At 39.3% G+C, this 20486-nt stretch overlaps 1 protein-coding gene across 1 annotated transcript in view; it reads left to right on the top strand.

The window, feature by feature from the left end:
• SKAP1 (src kinase associated phosphoprotein 1) overlaps positions 1-20486 on the top strand; it is a 302947-nt gene that overhangs the window by 222745 nt on the left and 59716 nt on the right. The gene's annotated exons all lie outside the window — the stretch shown is intronic.

Below are 20486 nucleotides of genomic sequence, written 5' to 3'. Positions count from 1 at the left end.
GAGGACATTTTAAAAGCACTAAAAATATTTTTCTAGTGTGGTATACATGTATATACAATGGAATATTACTCAGCCATTAAAAAAACTAAATAATGCCATTTGAGCAACATGGATGGTCCTAGAGAATATTATACTTAGTGAAGCAAGTCAGACAAAGACAAATACTGTATGATATCACTTATATGTGGAATCTAAAAATTCTACAAATGGACCTATATACAAAACAGAAACAGACTCATGGACATGGAAAACAAAGTTTTGGTTACCTAAGGGAAGAGGGAAGGAGGAAGAGACAAATTAGGAGTATTGGATTCATGGAAACAAATTACTATACTTAAAATAAATAAGCAACAGGATTTACTGTATAGCACACAGATTAATACTCAATATCTTATAATAAACTATGATGGAATATAATCTGAAAGAAAAAACTGAATCACTTGGCTGTACACCTGGAACTAACACAATGTTGTAAATCAGTCTTACTTCAATTAAAAATATATTGATCTATATACATCTTCATTTTAGCTAAGTATATTTTTCAGATACCAAAAAAAAGTCAGTTTAATTATATCTCTGAAATATGATATTTCTTAGCTGCAGAAAGAGTGTAGGAGTATAGAAGAAGGTAGTGAATGGAAAGAAAACTTCTAGAAAACTCTTGATAATAGCTAAACCATTATTGATTTACATTAGCTTCAGAAACCCATTTTATCACATTTGCTAGGGAGTTTCCTCTAGACCTATCTCCTTTTACCCCAGCTTAGCTTCCTCAGAGCCCAGTGGTGACTCTCTTTGCTTCTCAAAGCCCATGGGTACCTGTAGCTACTTAATTCCTGAGCCAGTGTTAAGATTTCATTTATTTTTATTTTTGTTTTTTTTTTAAGATTTCATTTAGATTGACATTTCTGGCCTCATCAATGTTGCAGTTGGCCAGGTTTGTTGTAATAATAATTCTTTGTATTTACATACCATGTTTCATCTCAGAAATCACTACAGTTTAGAGATACTAACCATTTGGGCTTTCTCTCTTATCATCAGGAGGAGTTGGCTACAGAGATTATAAAGAGAGATTGATTTGGGGATGTTTCACTGTCACTGAGTAAATTTAGGGCTAGAGCCCCACCTAAACTTGAAATGCTTTCTAAGTATTATTAGCAGTGATACAGTGGAGCTAATATTTTTGAACACTTGCTCTCACCAGGCATTATACTAGAATAGATTTTTAAACATTCCACCTTTCCACTATGAACTGAAGAATGTTGCTAAAAGACATCTCAGGGGCTCCTGTCCACCTGCCAGCTGTTTTTCTTTCTTTTAAATTTATTTATTTTTGGCTGTGCTGGGTCTTCATTGCTGCGTGGGTTTTTCTCTAGTTGCCAAGAGTGGGGCTCTTCATTTCAATGCACAGGCTTCTCATTGTGGTAGCTTCTCCTGTTGTGGAGTACAGGCTTAGTTGCTCCGAAGCATGTAGGATCTTCCCAGACCAGGGATCGAACCTGTGTCCCCTGCATTGGCAGATACATTCTTAACCAATGGACCACCAGAGAAGCCCATGTTTTTCTTTCTTCAAAATGTCCAACACTTATGTTTCCACAGTCATTCAACTTCCTGGCTGAGAAATTCCTCCTAATGTTCAGCTGAAATTTTTCCTGTTTTAATTTTAAGTTATTTGAATGGCTGCATAAATGGAATAGCTGGTTAGCACCCTCCTTATAAGACCTCTGATATAACACACTATTCAGTAATCAAGTTCTGTATAGGTATAAGCCAAGTCACCACTTAGCTTTATGAGTTCCAGGCTAAGAAACACAATTTTTTTAACCATGTAACATATAATTTCTTATATAATTCTATAGTAAATTTCATTCAAGGAGAAACTACCTTGGTCATTCTTCCCTTGTTTCCTAGTATTTCATAAGCTGACAAAGGCATTAATTAGTAACAAACTACACTGATAGTTTTTTGGTTAACTTTTATTGTATATTATGTATACAGAAAAATGCCCAAAATTGTAAGCATGGAACTCAATGATTTTTTTTAAACAAAGTGAATATTTTCATGTAATCCCTACCCCAATTAAGTTTTAGAACATAATCAGCACCCCAGAAGCTTCTCTGTGCCCTTTCCTAATATCATCTCCCCCAAGGTAACTACTGTCATGACCTCTATCACTAGGTTAATTTTGCCTGTATTTGAACTTCATGTGAATAGCTATACAATACACTCTTGATTATAGAGTCCTTTATTCAGCATTGTAGTTGTGAGAACCATCACTCTTTTTGCATGTAGCAGTAGTTCTTTGTTCTTACTGCTGTAAAGTAGTTTATTTATTCATTTTATTTCATTCTATTGTAAGTAGACACTTGAGTTGCTTCTACTTTGGATATATTATGAATAATGCTGCTATGAATATTCTTTTTTCAGTGTTTTTGTTTTGGTTGTTTATTTTTATGTGTCTTTTTTCTTTTAAATCTAAATATTTTAAAAATTAATTGCATAAGAAAAGATTCATGATATAGTGTTAAATTTTAAAAAGCAAGTTACAAACTCTCTTCACAATATGAATTACTCCAAAATATTAATTTCTGTCAAAGTGGTAGGATTACACATCATTTTCTTATACATGATAAAAAGGTTAATTATTATTGCATATAGTTGTCTTGTTTTAAGCTGCTGTGAACATTCTTATAACTGTCTTTTGGTGCACACTATGTTGGCCTTTCTGTTGGGTTTATACCTACGAGAGGTCAGAGGATTCCATTTTCATATATTCTGCCAAGCAGTTTTTCTAATGGCTTGTACCAATTTATACTCCCACCAACAGTGTGTGAAAATTCTAGTCGCTCCCATCCTCACTGGCACATGGTATTGTCATTTTTTCTTAATTTTAACAATTCTTGTGGGTAGCTTGTAGTAGTTTGTTCACTTGAAATAAACCGGCTGCCCAGATGGATTAGGTCTCTGAGAACATCCTTTTTTCCTGCTGCTGTTGTGCATTTGCCAAAGGATCACAGGAACAAAGTGGTAGCCAGTAGCCCTCATTTGCATGACTTTGAACTGTTATCTCTGGCGGCTAGAGATTCTAGCCAGAGCAGACTGGGAGACACCACGTGCAGCCATGATAACCTTTTCTTGTTCATTAAGGACCCACTTAGCTCTCCCTAGGGCTGCAACAGACAGCCTGGAAAAGCAGGTCATGACTTCGAGACTATATAATGCCAATCTCATCGATAATAATTCAAACAGAAAAAATAGAATTTAAATTTAAATAACTAACCCACAGAAGTATGAAAGTTAGGTTGAGGATAGCTGTATTCATGTTTTGCAGAGTGGGTATGATCCCACTCTCCATAATATATATTCAGATAAAGTTTCATATTGGATGCTGAAATCTAGAGAAGGGTTTTGAAATCTTGAAGTGTTTTGAAAATAATAACCAGTAAACAGTCATATTAGAAGCAGTTAGGCAGAATTGGTAAGGTACTTAAGGTTGGACACAAGAATTTCAAAAATGTTTGTGAATGATAATTCCTCTCCTTTTTTCAGCAAGAAATTCAAGTTCAGTGACCAGTGTTTTGCCAGTGAGAAGTAAATAACACCAAACTTTAAAATCAAATGTCAAATTCCACATGCTTTCTACCTTGGATTTGTTTAGTTTCTTAACAATGGAACAAAATTTTCAATAAGTACAGAAGTGCAAATATTGTCCAAATAACCTTGTTAATATTGAGGGAGCTCTTATCTACTGGAAATCTGTATGTTTTGCCCAAAAATTAGAAACAAAGAACCTTTTGCTAATGATTCTGAAAACTCAGAAATTAAACATAGCTGTAAGATACATAGATTCAGGAAATTGGATTATTATATCTTTTACAAAAGGTTAACTTTCTCTTTCTCAATCTTTCTCCAGATTCCCACCATAAAATATGTGTGCATATGTGTTTTTCTTTGTGTTCTGATTTCACATGGCTACCCCTGTGAGGGTTTTTTAAATCTGCAACCCTCAAAATACTGGATTATTATGGAAACAAAGTACAGTATTTCAAGCATCATGCCACAATAAAAATAACAGGATAATGATTTTCTTTCTCAGTTCAGATATCACAGGCCCAAGTATTGATTGCCTGTTTCTTTTGCCTCCTATCCTCTGATGAAACTACACTTTTGACACAGAGTCACAATAAAATGTGCCCTTTCCAGAATGAGATCTCTGTAAATGTCATTCACACAGTCATTGTTTTCTAATTCTGTATGTTTTCATCAGAGTAGCACAGAAGCCCTTCACTAAGTAGAGAGAAAGCAAGCAATGTTTAGACTTAGAATTCACTGGAACAAACAAGTTCCATTATTTTACTAAGGACAAGTAGTATTCTAAAAATAGGCCTCCCTTTCATAGTGACTATGAAATTGCTATTATTAGAACTGAGTGATGAGGACGTAGATAACAGGGGATTTCATGAAATGTTGTTGGGTATATTGATGTTGGGTTTGGCAGGCAAAGAGAGGTCATAAAATCAGTGTGAATGTTAGTGTTTATGGATGAGAAGGGTTGCTTGGTTGCATGAGCTGAAGTCAGGCTGGAGACCCAGAGGTAATGGCTGGTTTTCCACCCAAGTCTTCCTCCTGACCTGTGACACTCTTGCTATCAGCTCCAGGTCTCTGATCTCTGCTGCCAGCAAATGATTTGTGATTTTGTTTAAGGATAACTATTGATGGTGGCCTCACTGGAGGCCACCAAACTCATTTCACTTGTGCCCTGCACCAAATTTGATCCCAAAGGTGGAGAGTTTGTATATTAACACAAGGTGACACTTATTACCTTTCTCCTGTTCCGTGAAGTCAGTTTATCTAAAAATATCTCATACAAAAGATCTACAAAAAGCAAGTCATACACAAAGTAGTCATTAAATGTGACAAATGTAATCAGTGCACCTATGACTTCTCAAGATGCTCCCTTGCTGTGACCCTCCGCTTCACATAATGTAGCCTTTTTATTTATTTCCAATAGCTTTCCAATCAGTCAGCACTGGAGTCCTTTTTCTAACCTCAGATCATGGTCTAATAATCAGGTTTGGTGCTTTTATTGGCCTCCAAGGTAGTTTGAGCTGTTAAAATCTTTTTTTAACAAGTTTTTCTTTGATAAGAGATGTTTCAATGAGCTCTGTATCTCTCTTACCTTTGCCTAACCTTTTCTAGACAGACACACAAAATCATGGGTGACACAGGCCCTAGCAATATCATCTAACCTCAGCTTTTAAACTCATTTGGGCATAGCATAACCTAAAATTTCTAAAAATTACTAGTCATATTAGGTCAGAAGAGAGAGCATGAAGTCTATACCAATAACTGCAGCTATTGCAGTTTGTGAAAAATTTAAATGGCTGGTATTATGAGGATAGCATTCTTCCCACTGAGAGTTGGTTTAGTTATCTTTTGGAGGTGGAATACAAGGGAGAAAATCAATATTTTATTTGTGTGCTCCATTTTGTTTATACATGTCTCAGTCCCTACCTTTCTGATCCAATTTATACCCCAGAGAGATGAAGCTGGGCAATTGCAATTTTTATCTAGCACTACTACAGCCGATTCTTTCTTGAGAGAGTTTTACTGGAGGTCTGTCCAGAACTGCTTCTTTTGCTTATCTTTGTATCAACCTGTCTGGGAGGCAAAGTAACCTGAAAGATCACTGAAAAGGCAGGTCTCACTCTCCTTTCCAAGCTTCTTGCTTGTTTTCTGTTGACTGTACCTAGAAAAGAAGGTAACCAATTTAGGGGGTGGGTCAGAAAATGGTTTGGGATAGACTGTGAAGAAAAAGATGAAATCAGTGTAAAGTCAGTGCCACATACCTCTCTTAAACTTGACAGAAATATTTAAATTCTAGAGTTCAGGTAAAGAAAGAAAATGTGTGATAAGAGATAGGTTACCTGACATATTTTAAGAAACCACTCTCATCACATGAATGCTGGAAATGCGATTTCTGCTCACTTTTTAGAAGAACTTTCAAGATTTAAAATTCTCAGAAAGTTGTAACTTTCACAAATGTAATATTTGCCAATGTGTCAACTAAAGTAAATGTATTTTAGAGAATGTTTGTCAAAAGAAAGCTCAAAGTTTCTCTATCTTAAGAATATTCACTGTATTGGGTACTTTGTATAAAGTCCACATAGAGTACATAGTTCTTGCAGCTTATCAGAAATATGTCAGGTGTAATTTCTATTTTATAAGCAAAGAAGATAAGTAGTGACTTTGCTTTTATCACACTATATATCAACGGGACATTGTCAAGATAGAACCTAAGTTATAAGCTCTCTATTTAGGAATTTTGACCATAACGGTGTATTACTCTCTATAACTCAAACAAAATCAAGTTGTTGCTGGCACCATTTTCTTCAGAGTGCCAAAGATGGGAACCAATTCTTTCCTGAGAAATGTCAAGAGTTACCCAACCATTCAGAGGTTACCAGAATTCATACTGCCCACAAAAACACATGCCTGACACGTTGCTAAGGACCCCTCTGCAGGTTTCCTCTCTGTGGCAGTGATGTGAACCCAGCAGCTAAAATATGGCCATTTTGGCCAGAAGGGCATCCTTAGCCTTTATGGCATCCCTCAGATAAAGCATAGACCAGAGCTGGAATGGACAAAGCAGTATTCTGCAAGCTGATGACTCAAATGCAAAGAAACAGACCTGGGAATGGAGGGCTACGTGGGGAGATGGTAGTAAAGCTCAGGGCTGGGGAGGGGGGTGGGGTCTCCTGAGGCCTGAGCTTGCCCTGCTGGTCATCTCGCACACAGAAGGACAGTCTCAGTCAGAATCAGGGAAAGCTGGAGGCGCTGGGGCCACCTAATCTAAACCCTGATCTCATACTGCTTCCCTGTGGAGAACTCTCAGAACTGCAGCTTCCCTCTGAGGGACCTAGTCAGTCACACCCACCCAGTGTGGTCTCTGCGTGGGCTTGGTATCATCTGAGAGCAATAAAAAAAAAAAAAAAAAAAGACCAAAAGATGCTGCTGTTAAGAACCTGAGCAAAAAGAATAGAATGGGAAAGCACAAGAGAATGGTCATGTCCTGAACCCAGAGGTATATACGCATACAGGTTGATCTGACAGGCCTGCATACTCACCCTTTCCCTTTTACATACTTTAAAAGCCCAAAGCCTCTGGCTACCCAATGGTATTCTTTTGGCTCTGCTTTCACAGACCCATATCTGATTTGTTCCCTTGGATAATCCAGATAAGTTCGTAAAATTGTCTACTCTTCCTCTGAATTTTTTTTTCACAAGCACTAAGTCACAGTGCTCTGACCAACATAGAGGTTCCCACATTCACCTTTTTACAATTGCCATCACAGCTTGCTGCCTCTCCTCAGCACCCACCCAAAGGTGTTTTGGCAGAAGACACAAGCATGAACTTACCCCAGCTACCCTATTTGTAAGGCAATAAAGGGAGAAGGAAATGGCAACCTACTCCAGTATTCTTGCCTGGGGAATCCTGTGGACAGTGGAGCCTGGAGGGCTGCTATCCATAGGGTCGCACAGAGTCGGACACGACTGAAGCGACTTAGCATGCATGCATGCATTGGAGAAGGAAATGGCAGCCCACTCTAATATTCTTGCCTGGAGGATCCCAGGGACAGAGGAGCCGGTGGGCTGCCATCTGTGGGGTCGCACAGAGTTGGACACGACTGAAGCGACTTAGCAGCAGCAGCAGCAGGGGCAATAAAACACCTTTTCAGTATATAGTTAACTACTTCATTATGGTATAAAAACAATATTGTATGGACATTACAGTTAGTGAGGAGGTTTCATTTCCCATTTCTTTACATATTAGGAATGGGGAAAAGCTCAGACTTAATTAGTAAAACAGAAGCTAATGGAAAGCTGTAATGATTAAATTTTGATACTTTTTTAGGGGAGCTGAAGAAAAAGGCAATAAAAGCTTGGGGCTTGTTGGTGATATTTTCCAGGGACTATCTGAATCAGAGTGTAGAAAGGAAGTTGACAATGTAATTCACATTCCACAAAGAACCTGTGACCCTTTCTCTTCCTCTCCTCTCCACCCCTGTCAAAGGCTCCACAGTGAAAGCTGTGAGTTGAAGAGGACAAGCCATCAGCAGAGGGTAACTTATGATGAGAAATGAAAATATTTGGATTAGCTATAATACCAAGCCAGTGATATTTACAAATTATTAAACTGCCATCCTCACATCAAACGCTTTTTCTTTTATGAAATACTAAGCTGTACTTTCAGTTTGTTTCAAACTGTCAGGTCCATTATTTGATGTTCCTCTTTGTTTGTTTATCTTAATTAAGATGTTGAATCAATCATTTTTACTTTCTCTGCCCAAGAGCAGCAGCCGGCTCAGAGTGAGGATGAGGGCCGGCCACCCTTGAGCACTGTGCAGGTGCTGAGTCTCGTTTGTTCACAGAGGGATCAAAAACACATTTGTTCTCCCTGATGTGTGGACAGAGTGACAGATTTTTGATAAGGAGGGGGTGGGGGAAGTCTTCCAGTGGTGAGAAATGACATTTCTATCTAGAACAAGTAGAAGCGGTTGTGAATTTTATTCCTGTTTTGGACATGATTTTCCTCCACAACATCACAACAACTCACCACTGACTTGGGAACACTGAGGTGGGGTTGGAAATAGGAGACCACGTGTGATCTGAATGTCCTGGATCAAGCAGGAAGCAGGAAACAAGAGCTCTGGACCCTAGCCTAGGAACATGACAATTGTTCTTGCCTCTCTAGCTTTCTTTTTCCATCCTCAGTGTCGCAGCTCAGTCTCCATGCTTGTGGGTCACAATGTCCTGGAAGTAGGAGGGACCTTTTCATAAACCAAACTACTTTGTATTCCTCCTGGTATAGAGATATTTCCAGTGCAGCATTTTGTGGGGTTTTTCCACAGCACAGCTTATCTCTGCTAGGACACCAACTCTTTCTTACTCAGTCCCCCTTTTGAGAAGTACACATCCTTTCAAAACAGCTAACCAGAGAGAGAGAAGCAACCAAGTAGACGTGGGACAGAATTTTACTCTGGATACCTGTCTGCCTATCTTGGGATAAAATGTGTGACCTTGGTCTCATTAGCACCATGCCCTATCTAACTGAGCTAACTGGCTATACAATTCAATCAGCCAGACGAGTGAGAAACACAGAGAAAGGAAACAAGTCTATCAGATGATATAGGGAGATCTGATGGGAAAACAAAGCAGCACTTTACTTTTAAACCATCCTAGAAGTAATGTAAACACAGTTACAGAGTTAAACAGATTTCTTGTATTTTAGACTGCATGCTTCTAGACCAGTATAGTTCTGCTTTGTATTCTCAGATCTGTCACAGACTGGGAGGTACTGACATACCTGGAACCCTAGAGTCAGGGGAAAGTACGTCTTTTCATTGATCAGAATCTTTTAAAGCTCATCTCAGCAGAATTTGTATGTGAAATAAGTATTTCTCCTACTTATTGATAGCTAGTGTGGAAATCCATGACCAGGTATGCTGTTCTGCTCCTGACAGATTACAGAAGTTGACTCCAGGGACTTGGGAAGAAAGACTGAATTCAGATCTTTCATTAGGCAAGAGGTGGACTTTTTGGATCACATAACTCCAAGAGGAATCGTAAGCTTTCAAAAGACAAACCAAGCACTTCATTTATTTGAGGCCTCTGTTATGATGCCTGGGCCACAGATAACTACTTTCAACAAATTCTCACTCTTCATTAGTGGAAAACAGTTTCCTCTAATCACCACGAATTACTCAACACCTGGCATTAAGCAGTCTTTGCTTACCACACTCATTTGCTCTCTTTCCGGTGGGATAGTCTAGGTTCATAAGGTGACCGCCTGTACTTGTTTCGCTGCATGCACAGTTCCTGGTGTGGCTTAGCCATCTCCCCTTCTCTGTCTTTCTAGATGGGCTCATAGCTGCCCTGAACAGCTCCCTGACTCCTTAACTCCCTAACAACTAGACTCACCCGTGGGCTCAAGTTCTGGCCAGCGGAATGTGAAAAGAATGAGTTAATTTTAGGGATACACACAGGTGAGGGAGGGTGATGCTGTAGCCCTTGCCCCCTTTTCCCTTCCTGCTGGCTGGAGCTGGAGCCAACTCAGACCACGTGGAAGAAATCATTTGCTAAAGGTGGTGGAGACAAGACAGAGGAGACGAGCACATGAAATGCCCTCCAGTTGCCTGGCTGCCTCCCTCCTGCATAGTTTATTCCTGAGAGATTATCTTCTTTCTTGTTAGGCCTCTATTTGGGGGTGAGGGGGGTGATTTCTGTCACATTGACGGAACTAGTCCTAACAGACTTACCTGGTAAGTACTCTCTTTGAAGGCTAATCAAGGATAAGTATGGCAAGACTCAGAGAGAGGACTATAAAGAATGGGATGGGAAGAGATACTACAGTAATGAAAAGACTTCAAGAGGCTTCTTCAGCCTTTTGAAAGGATGAAATAAACCTGAGTTATATGAGCATAAACAATCATTGCCCTGGTATTTCTTAAATGGTGTTATGCAGAAGTCCTAATTTTCATAGACTAGTGTTTTATCAAGGCTTGGTAATAATAATACTCCCAGGTAGTTTGTCAAAATTGTGATATAGATAAGTCATCTCGGTTCTTTTCTGTGTTTATGGAACCTCCCTTGCCTCTCACCACTTGTTCTGGTACTCAGTGTTCAGGCCCCCAACCTGGGGTCCCACCTCACCAAGGCCCACCAGCAAGCCATCAGGTTGACAGATTCACTCCAAGGTTGCGGTTTTCAACTCTGGAAGAACATCTGAAAATCCATAGAGCTTTGTAAAAATAAACATGCCTCAGCCATACTCCCACATGATCCTGATTCCACAAATGTAGGGTACTGTCCGAGTATCTCCATTTTTGAAAGACTGACAGGTGATTGTGATTGTGATGTGCAGCTGAGTTAAGAACCAGTGCTCTGAGGTACTAATGACTGATAATAGCTCAATGCAGCATCGTCAGCCACACACAGCCCATGGATAAGAGTCAGCGCTGGACATGCTTCTATCAGTTATCTCTGCTTGGTGGCCTGATGCATGGTTGCAAGTGGCCGTGCTTTGTCCCTGGGAGAGCCAGCTCTCTGGGCCTCCCTCTCTCAGTATCCTTGATGCACTTGTTTGTTATCATACTGTGGATGGGAATGCCTCTCCCAGAGGCATTTGGATTTCAGTAGAGAATAATGCTTTCAACTAAGGGAATGGACTTCTAATGGTGGTATTTCAGGAATTAAGGGAGTCAGTTGAGAAGATATTTTGGAAGAGGGACCGTTTTCCAGTTTCCTTAAACATACACTAGTTAAGCAGCATTGATTCTATTTGGTGCTACTTTTTTAAAAAAAAATCACTGGGACTATTTCAAGAGATTAGACTTCTGAGGGTTTTCCCTGGTGCCTCAGCTGGTAAAGAATCCACCTGCAGTGTGGGAGACCTGGGTTCGATCCCTGGGTTGGGAAGATCCCCTGGAGAAGGGAAAAGCTACCCACTCCAATATTCTGGCCTGGAGAATTCCATGGACTGTATAGTCCATGCGATTGCAAAGAGCCAGACACAACTGAGCATCTTTCACTTTCAGACTTCTGGGAGGCAAAAGAGTCTTTTTTCTTCATTTTCCCTTGTGTGCTATTTGGGATCCCTCTCGGCCCTCACACTTTCTTTTTCCCCCCAGAGAAGCAGTGTCATTCATCCCTAATTCAGCCATGGTTCGATGACAAGAGAGCTTGTGTTAAAAGAGCACATTACACCATTCTGAATATCCTTTCATGACTGGAATATGATCTTAGAACACAGAGCAGAGGCTCTTTTAGAGATCAGTCTGCTATTATAGCACAGAAACAGGCAGGCTAATAAATATATTCATACATCTAGCTATCTCTTAGAAACATGATGTAATTATGGATTGTACAGTGTCTTAAGTAATCCTTAATATTTCCCTGGCTCTTCTTCTCAGCTGTTTAAGCTGTTTCATTTTACTTTTATTCCTTCATTACAGAGTCTATAAATACCTACCTCATAGGACTGTTATAAAAATTGAACTAAATAAAAGGTTTGAACATGCTCTAAAATTTCTGAAGCTCTATACAGATATATAGTCATGTTTCTATAATAGGGACTATATATTCTTTGTGTGCCAGTACTTCAAATCTTTGATAGAGAAAAGAGATGCCAAGAGATTAATGGTACGGATTATCATGAGGACTCCTTATGACTTAGGACTTCCTGCTTTGTCCACTTACTAACTGAGAGACTTGAATGAATCACTTGAATTTCTCCATCAAGAGAAAAATTATAATTTTTCTTATTACAGATGATTATGCCTATTATATTATGGGCTTCCCTGGTGGCTCAGAGTACAGAGTCTGCCTGCCATGCGGGAGACCTGGATTTGATCCCTGAGTCAGGAAGATCCCTGGAGAAGGAAATGGCAACCCACTCCAATATTCTCGCCTGGAAAATTCCATGGACAAAGAAGCCTGGTGGCTAGAGTACATGGGGTCACAAAGAGTTGGACACGACTGAGTGACTAACACACATGCCTATTATAGAGATAGTAGTGAGGATTAATGGAGAAGGCAATGGCACCCCACTTCAGTACTCTTGCCTGGAAAATCCCACGGACAGAGGACCTGGTAGGCCGCAGTCCATGGGGTCGCTAGGAGTCGGACACAACTGAGCAACTTCACTTTCCCTTTTCACTTTCATGTATTGGAGAAGGAAATGGCAACCCACTCCAGTGTTCTTGCCTGGAGAATTCCAGGGATGGGGGAGCCTGGTGGGCTGCCGTCTATGGGGTCGCACAGAGTCGGACACGACTGAAGCAACTTAGCAGCAGCAGCAGTGAGGATTAATGAATCAAAGTGTGTTGGGAGATTTAACAGTCCATAGATTTTAAAATTTTGCAGAAAGAATCTTGGAAGGGAGTTTTAGATACAGCCCAAGATCACAGTGATGAGCGAGCACTGGAAACTTGGCCCTGGGGCAGTTGATCCTCTATTCTAATTATAATTAGTACACTTCCTGTGCTAACTAGGACAAAGCGAAGAGGTTTTCTTTTTCCTCATTACAAAAATGCATTGAATTGTCTGCAGAGATTTTTTTAACCATCACTGATTTATTACCCTGGAAACAAGGATTTATAATGAGGGTATCACACCTTTGTTGGTGTGAACTGTTCTCTGGGAATAGACAGAGATCATTGAAATATAAGCAGGACCAGTAGGCTAAGGGCAACCTCCACTAATTGTTTATTTTCTTTCCAAAGTGGCAAGAAGTTGTTGGAGTTTCATACTTCATTTTGTATACAAATTGAGGTCCTGGGGGAGAGTATCCTTCATGTGAACAGCTCTCCCAGTTACAGGAGAAAACTGAGTAACAGTAAAACCCTCAGGGACATCATTTAATATTTCCAGCATTTCACATGAGCTTCTGACACTCGAGTCTTCAAGGGGAAAGCTGATTTATACCTTCAGTCATTGGACAATGTAAAGGTGAGGTCAGACATAGGCATCCTTCATCCCTTTTTCCGTTGCTCACAGGTCCCTTGGGCAAGGTGGAATCAAAGCATTTCAAATGGTAGAGGTCACAGGAGTGACACTGTAAGAGGTAAGAGAGCACAGCCTCCTTCCTCTACCAGAGGGTCTGAAGCCCATATATCTTCATATTGCCATTGTTTCCACTTGAAAAATTACATGCAGTTGGTTTTACTTTTCCTTCCCTTCCTAGTCTTAAAACATGATTTCCACTCCCAATCTAATGTGTAATTTATGTCAAGAATAATGATTATGGGTTTCTGATTATTTTTAAAAAACGAAACCTTTAACATAAATGCAGACAACAGGTGTCTTGTTTTACGGCCTTGTACCTTTCTAATCCTATAAATTAAAATCATGTCTGTGCTCTCTGTGCCTTTGCCCTGATCTGAAGTTGTCTTTCTAGGACATCCTGGGAATTGTTTGCTCTCAGGTGCAATACCTACCACGTGGTAGGTTCCAAATAAATTTTTTCTGATTTAATTTTATCTGCAGCTACTTTATACAATTTTGGTCATGCCTAGTGGTATAAAACTATTCTGTAAAGTGCAGTGCAAGTTTATACTCAGGGATTCAGACCCCCAGATTTAATAAAGGGATCACATATCCTTTGTTACTTGTGAAATAAAACTGATTTCCCGTAGAAAGAGACCTCCTGTTTTTGTGGGTCCCCTTGCAATGTAGGAAGGACTTAAGCAGAATTAAACCAATGCTACAAAGTACAATATTAGAATTTCAAATGAATCTTAAATTGTACAAAGATTACAGATTATTAAAATATTCTTAAAATGGTACCTAATTCAATGGTACCTATGGCTTTGTGTAAGTGGTTTTTAGAAAAAATTGTTTCTCTTTATTCCACACCAATTTCTTCTTTCTTTTCTCGATTCCTTTGTCATAAACCCTTCATACCAAGTTTAAGAATATTTGTATATTTAGCAAAATGCAGAATGGATATCATCATTATGTAAATATGGAATCTTGTGGCTTTGTTGTAAAATAGTCGTAAAGCTGTTTTTTCTATTTTCTAATTATTTTTTATTTCCACCAAAATAATAGACATATGGTTTTAAAAATCAAATAATACTATATTCATCCCTTTCTAATTCCTGAGTACTGTTCTCCAGAAGCAACCCCTACAAATCTTTCATCAATTCTGCTGTGTACATTTAGAAATTCATGAAATAATTATTTCTAAATAATATTATTTCTAAATAATTTTAAATAATAAATTTTTAAATAATATTATTATACAGTTTTTTTTTCTTTTTCAATTTCCAATATTAACTGTTGATTTTTATATTCTGGCAGAGGAGGATTTAACACTCTTCTCTAATCCCAGTCTTCACTTCTCCTCCCTTCATCTTCCCAATATGATTATACTATAATATTTAGTTTCTTCAGTTTTAGGCTTTACATGTTTTAACTATGTAAATTTTATTTACTGCCAACCCTTATAAACTTCTATAATTAAATTTTATTTCTTGTTTTTTCCAGAGTAGGAAAATGCCTTGGCTTTTTTCATTTTATTAGTTTTCTAAGTCACCATCCCTAATTCTTCCCGAACTTTGTAGCAGAATTGGAAGTGTTCACTCATATCAGATGATTCAGCAGGTCCATTTTGTTCTTAGAGCAGCTCTTCCGAAGACCTCTGTCCTCCTCCCCACTGCGGGCTGCCTACCTTGGAACTTCCCTTTGTCTCTTTCCTTGGTCAGAGCCCCACCGGATCCATCACCTTCTTTCTTGAGGGACCCTCTCACTGTGGTGGGGCACGTGTCCTGGTGGCAGCCTAGAAAGGATGCCCAGGATGTAAATTTCTTGAGAATGTGCATGTCTGAGAACCTCTTTAGTCTACCTTTACACTTGATTGGTGGTTTAGGTGTTAAAACGCTGATGGAAATTATTTTCCCTTAGAATATGTAAAGTTTTGCTTCATTTTAGCTTCTAGTGTCACTGTAAAGAAGTTCGATGCCAGTCTGATTCTTGATTCTTTGTGTATGACCAATTTTTCCCCCAACTCAGAAGCTTTTACAAACTTCTTGTTGTCCATTGTGTTATGAAGTTTCAAGTCATCACCAAGATGTGGGTCTCTCTGAAATTTCATGTGCTGGGTATATGGCGATCTCTTTCAGTCAGAAGATTTATATCTCACATTTTGAGAAAATTTAAAGTTTCTTTGATCATTGTCTTCCCTTTACTTTCTGTGTTCTAAAGTTTTTATCTCTTCTGTTTTCTGAATCTTTTTGCCCTATTTTTAAAAATATTTCCTCAATTACATCTTCAACCCATCTATTGATTTTGTTTTTAATTTTGACTACCATATGTTTAAGACCAGCCTTTCTTGTTCTCTGATTGTTTCTTTTTAAGCATCCTGTTTCATGAATTCAGCTTCTTCTCATCCCTCTGTGAACATTAATGATGGCTCGTTTGTTTTGGTTTTTAATTTTCCTTTCTGCTCCCTAAATTGTTTCCTCTGAGTTCCTTTTTATGTTTTGGTCTTTGTCCTCCATGTTGGAAGCTTTTCTGCAAATGTCTAGGGATCTTTAGCCCTTGCTTATATTTAAATATGAAGCACTAAAAGGCTGTCTGAAACTTCTGTGTGCCAAGATGGGACATACCCACTGATGGACTTCACTTTGAAAGCCTAAACTTGAGAGTGACAGGAAGACCCAGCCATTTTGCTTGGTGTCTCCCAGATATCAGTGTCTGCAGGTCTTTTCTCTGAGGCCATTCATTTTTCCAGGGAAGGATCCATGAATCTGTTGGAGGTACCCTTGTACACGACTACCAGGGTTTTTAGAACTGAACAGTAAAAAAACTAGGGGCTTCAGTGTTCAGGACAGAGACTGTTACTTAATTCACCTGTTTTCAGGATGGCTTACCACTTTCTGCTGTACTATGTATCAAATGAGGGTTAGAGAAGGATCACTTCCTGACTGTGGGAGTGAAAGAATGATATGATGCTGAATTGGAGTCAGAAAACTCCATTTGTCTTCTCAACTCTACAACAAATTAGTCACATTGCCTTGGATGATGTCACATAATGGCATCATTGAGTGAGTCACATAATGGCATCACAGCTGGCTGGGCTTTCATTTCCCTGTGTGCAAAATGAGTGGCAGGGCCATTTGCTCCATCACTTCTGATGAGACCTGTAACCCCTACATCTAAGAGTTCTGCTTTAGGGTACCTTATGGAAATGCTAAAATAGTGATTACTGCCTCCTTAAAGTATACTACTTTTTAGCAATTGGTCTTACTTATGGAAATCTTGGTGCTGGCAATGCAGAATACCCAGCTCAGATTCTGCATCAGAGCCTCTCTAGTCCTTTCTTTCATATGTTCTACATAGTTTGGCCCATGGGAGACCCAACAGGAGAGCCATCCAAGTACCTGCCTTTTTCTGGTAATGGCAAAAATCAGACCTCATTTCAAAGCTGGACATCCTGGACAAATTCCAAGGCTCCATCCTGCAGTACCAATAATGTAGCCATGTTTAACAGAGAGGGTTCCTAAAAACCATTTGGGCTGAGAAATCTAGAATTAAAACACTCTTTATCTTGACTACATTATAGTTATGACTATAGCATTATTCATTACATACAATGTTTGTCATAGCATAATATAACCCCAAAAGTACTAGATTAGGAGCTTAAAAAAACACTGAATTTGTGTATTGATTCTCTTTCCTTCCAGCTGCGTGAGAGTCTTCTACCCTTTCTGAGCTTCAGTTTCAACTCCTAAAGGCTAGACTATTGAGGCCATTCTATCTGTATCAGAATCAAAGAGATGTTGTTAAGGAAAGCACTTTACAAACACTAAATAAAGGGCTATCCAAATGTGAAGCATTAGTATTATCATCATTACTATTATAACTGGTCAGGGAAGCCTGAATTTCATGCTGCCTCCCATCTGCTTTGTAACACTCAGGCAATTCCATGATTAGAGGTGGCTTTCCAAAAAGACACTGTAGTTCTTTTTTTCCTCTAAAATAAATGATTCCAGAACCAATCTACCTTAGCCATCCAATATGTGCAGCCTCTTTTGTTCATGAACAACCTGAAGGTAATAAACTGGTATGCCCCTGTGACAGAGAAAGATGTTGGAAGGAAATGGGTTTCCATCTTGGGTTTCTAAGGTGCTATACCAAACAATAACAAGGGAAAAATTATTCAGCTAAATGTACCTGACATGCATTGGCATCCAATATGCCACCCTCCTCGCCAGGCATTATTACTTATATACCTGCCTCTGAGAAAGGCTGCTTGGAAGAGTTACTCTGTTTTTATCGGACATACATTTTAGGGAGTTTTAAATAAACTCATATAGCCATACCGAGCAGCATGTCTTCTAAACTTCGCTATTTCATCCGTCTATACCAAGCACCGTGAAGCAAAATGGATGTGCCTTCAGCTTTCTACAGTCCTGGAAAATGAACCAGTCCACTTAACAATAAATGGTGGTTGGTTCAAACACACATGACCGGTCTAGTGAAGAAGAAAAGAAAGTTGAGCTTAATGAAGTCCAGTGTCTGTGTCCCTGCACACGGACAGGAAAGGACAAGTGTTTTATAACTGTTTATTGGAGTTAATGGTAATAAATTCCTCACTTGTGATGCATTAACTTTAATGTTTTCATTACTTGGTGATTTAGGTTTTCCCTTTTCACATTGTAAATCACGTTGTCCCAGTAGCAAAGCAGGTCGAGCGCCTGCTGTAACGTTCAGAATACTCAGTGGAGAAAGGAATGTTCTCTTTTTCTCTCCAGCACAGTCTGACAAAAGATGCTTTGCCTCATCCCAACTTGCTGCTTCCCACATAAACAGTAAAGACAGACAGACGGATGCATCTGACAACAGCCTAATTTAGATCCTAGGGAAAGACAGGTCTCCACAGTAACTTTCCAAATGTATTTGGTACTGAAGGTTTTTTCCTTTATTTTTTTCCCATTTGCTGAGTGTGAGCCCTTAGTTAATGAGCTGTGCAAATAGATATTGAGATTTAGTGTTTTTATTTTGCAATTACAGACTTGGTGATTTGGTTGGAAACTTTTGGGTCTAGCAACATCACCCTCATTTTCCCCTCCCTAATTTTTTTCCTTGCAAAGTTCAACTTACTTCAAACTTGCTTGAGTTGTGTCAGATGAAACAGAAGAACCAAAAAAGATCTTAAATCTCATATGTATAACTTAAAAGAAAAGGCGGTGATTTATGTCCTCAAGGTTCCTTATTGCAGCCATCATTTTTCTGTCATCAATCCCATATGGTTGCACAGAGACACCCAGGGAGCTGGCTGGGAGCGAGGTCTGGCTTGGGAGTGGCCCTTTGTCCAGCAGCTGATACATCCCAGGTCAAAGCCACGTTGCGGAGATCACTGCGTTCCCATCAAGTTCTTCATGATGGGGTATGAGAGTTCTCATTAGATCACCCACCCTGAAATACCCCCAGAGAATCATGATAATTAGTTCCTGAGTTTTCTTTTTTATTTTCTGCTTTGTTTGCTTTAAAAGTTTTCTCAATGCAGTGCTCTGATGATATCTGAATGTTTTTCACTAGAGAGACATGGAGAAGGCAAAATTACTATTATTGGATTCCTCCCTGAAATTGTTGGTTTGGAGAATAACTAAAATAAAGATTCCAGGATTCTAGTATACTCATCCCCATGCAGCTTTCACCATCAGCAGTGTCAAGTGATCAGGCACACACAGAATGTTTGTGTACAGGATGCAAACAAACACACTTGTGATGTTCAAAGAGAAAATAAAATTTTCAGGGAAATAAAAGAACAAAACTTGGGAAAGAAAGGGCCAAGTTCTCAGCCACTCAAGGCCTGCAGCTCAGAAATTGCCATCAATAGCTGTTTTCTGAAGTATATTCAGTTATCCGTTTGTTAAGTTGTTGTGGTTGGCTCCATCTTTGTCCATTATGACTTTCTCTGTACACATCCTTTGATGCTTTCCTGAAGATAAATAACTTCTGAGGTAAAAAGAACTGGTATCTCAATGAGGCTATGCAATCAGCTGGGAGATTTCGTTTTCTCCAGTTGAGGTTCATGGTATTTTTTCCTAATTTTTCCCCCCAAATTCTCTTTATCCGTCCTCCCGTCAATCTTAGCACTGTGATTCCTCTTGACTTCTTCACCCACTACTTTCTCCTGGCTTTCTTGGCTAAAGCTTCCTTTCTTTCCCTTTTTTACTTTCTTATTTTATAGTACCAACCCTAAAATTAAAATAGTGACTATATGGCAGAACAAAAGTTACTGTTTGTGGCTTAGGTGGAAGTGATTTCAGTTCAGTTCAGTTCAGTTCAGTCGCTCAGTCATGTCCGACTCTGCAACCCCATGAATCACAGCACGCCAGGCCTCCCTGTCCATCACCAACTACTGGAGTTCACTCAAACTCATGTCCGTCAAGTCGGTGATGCCATCCAGCCATCTCATCCTCTGTCGTCCCCTTCTCCTCCTGTCTCCAATCCCTCCCAGCATCAGGGTCTTTTCCAATGAGTCAACTCTTCGCATGAAGTGGCCAAAGTATTGGAGTGTTAGCTTCAGCATCAGTCCTTCCAATTAACACCCAGGACTGATCTCCTTTAGGATGGACTGGTTGGATCTCCTTGCAGTCCAAGGGACCCTTAAGAGTCTTCTCCAACACCACAGTTCAAAAACATCAATTCTTCAGCACTTAGCTTTCTTTATAGTCCAACTTTCACATTCATACATGACCACTGGAAAAACCATAGCCTTGACTAGACGGACATTTTGTGACAAAGTAATATCTCTGCCTTTCAACATGCTATCTAGGTTGGTCATAACTTTCCTTCCAAGGAGTAAGCGTCTTTTAATTTCATGGCTGCAATCACCATCTGCACTGATTTTGGAGCCCAAAAAAATAAAGTCTGACACTGTTTCCACTCTTTCCCCATCTATTTCCCATGAAGTGA

Source organism: Bison bison, unplaced genomic scaffold (assembly GCF_000754665.1).
Source record: "Bison bison bison isolate TAMUID 2011002044 unplaced genomic scaffold, Bison_UMD1.0 scf7180017864180, whole genome shotgun sequence".
Classification (NCBI taxonomy): domain Eukaryota; kingdom Metazoa; phylum Chordata; class Mammalia; order Artiodactyla; family Bovidae; genus Bison; species Bison bison.
Note: the sequence above shows the minus strand (reverse complement) of the source record. Positions and strands in the feature narration are given on the sequence as shown.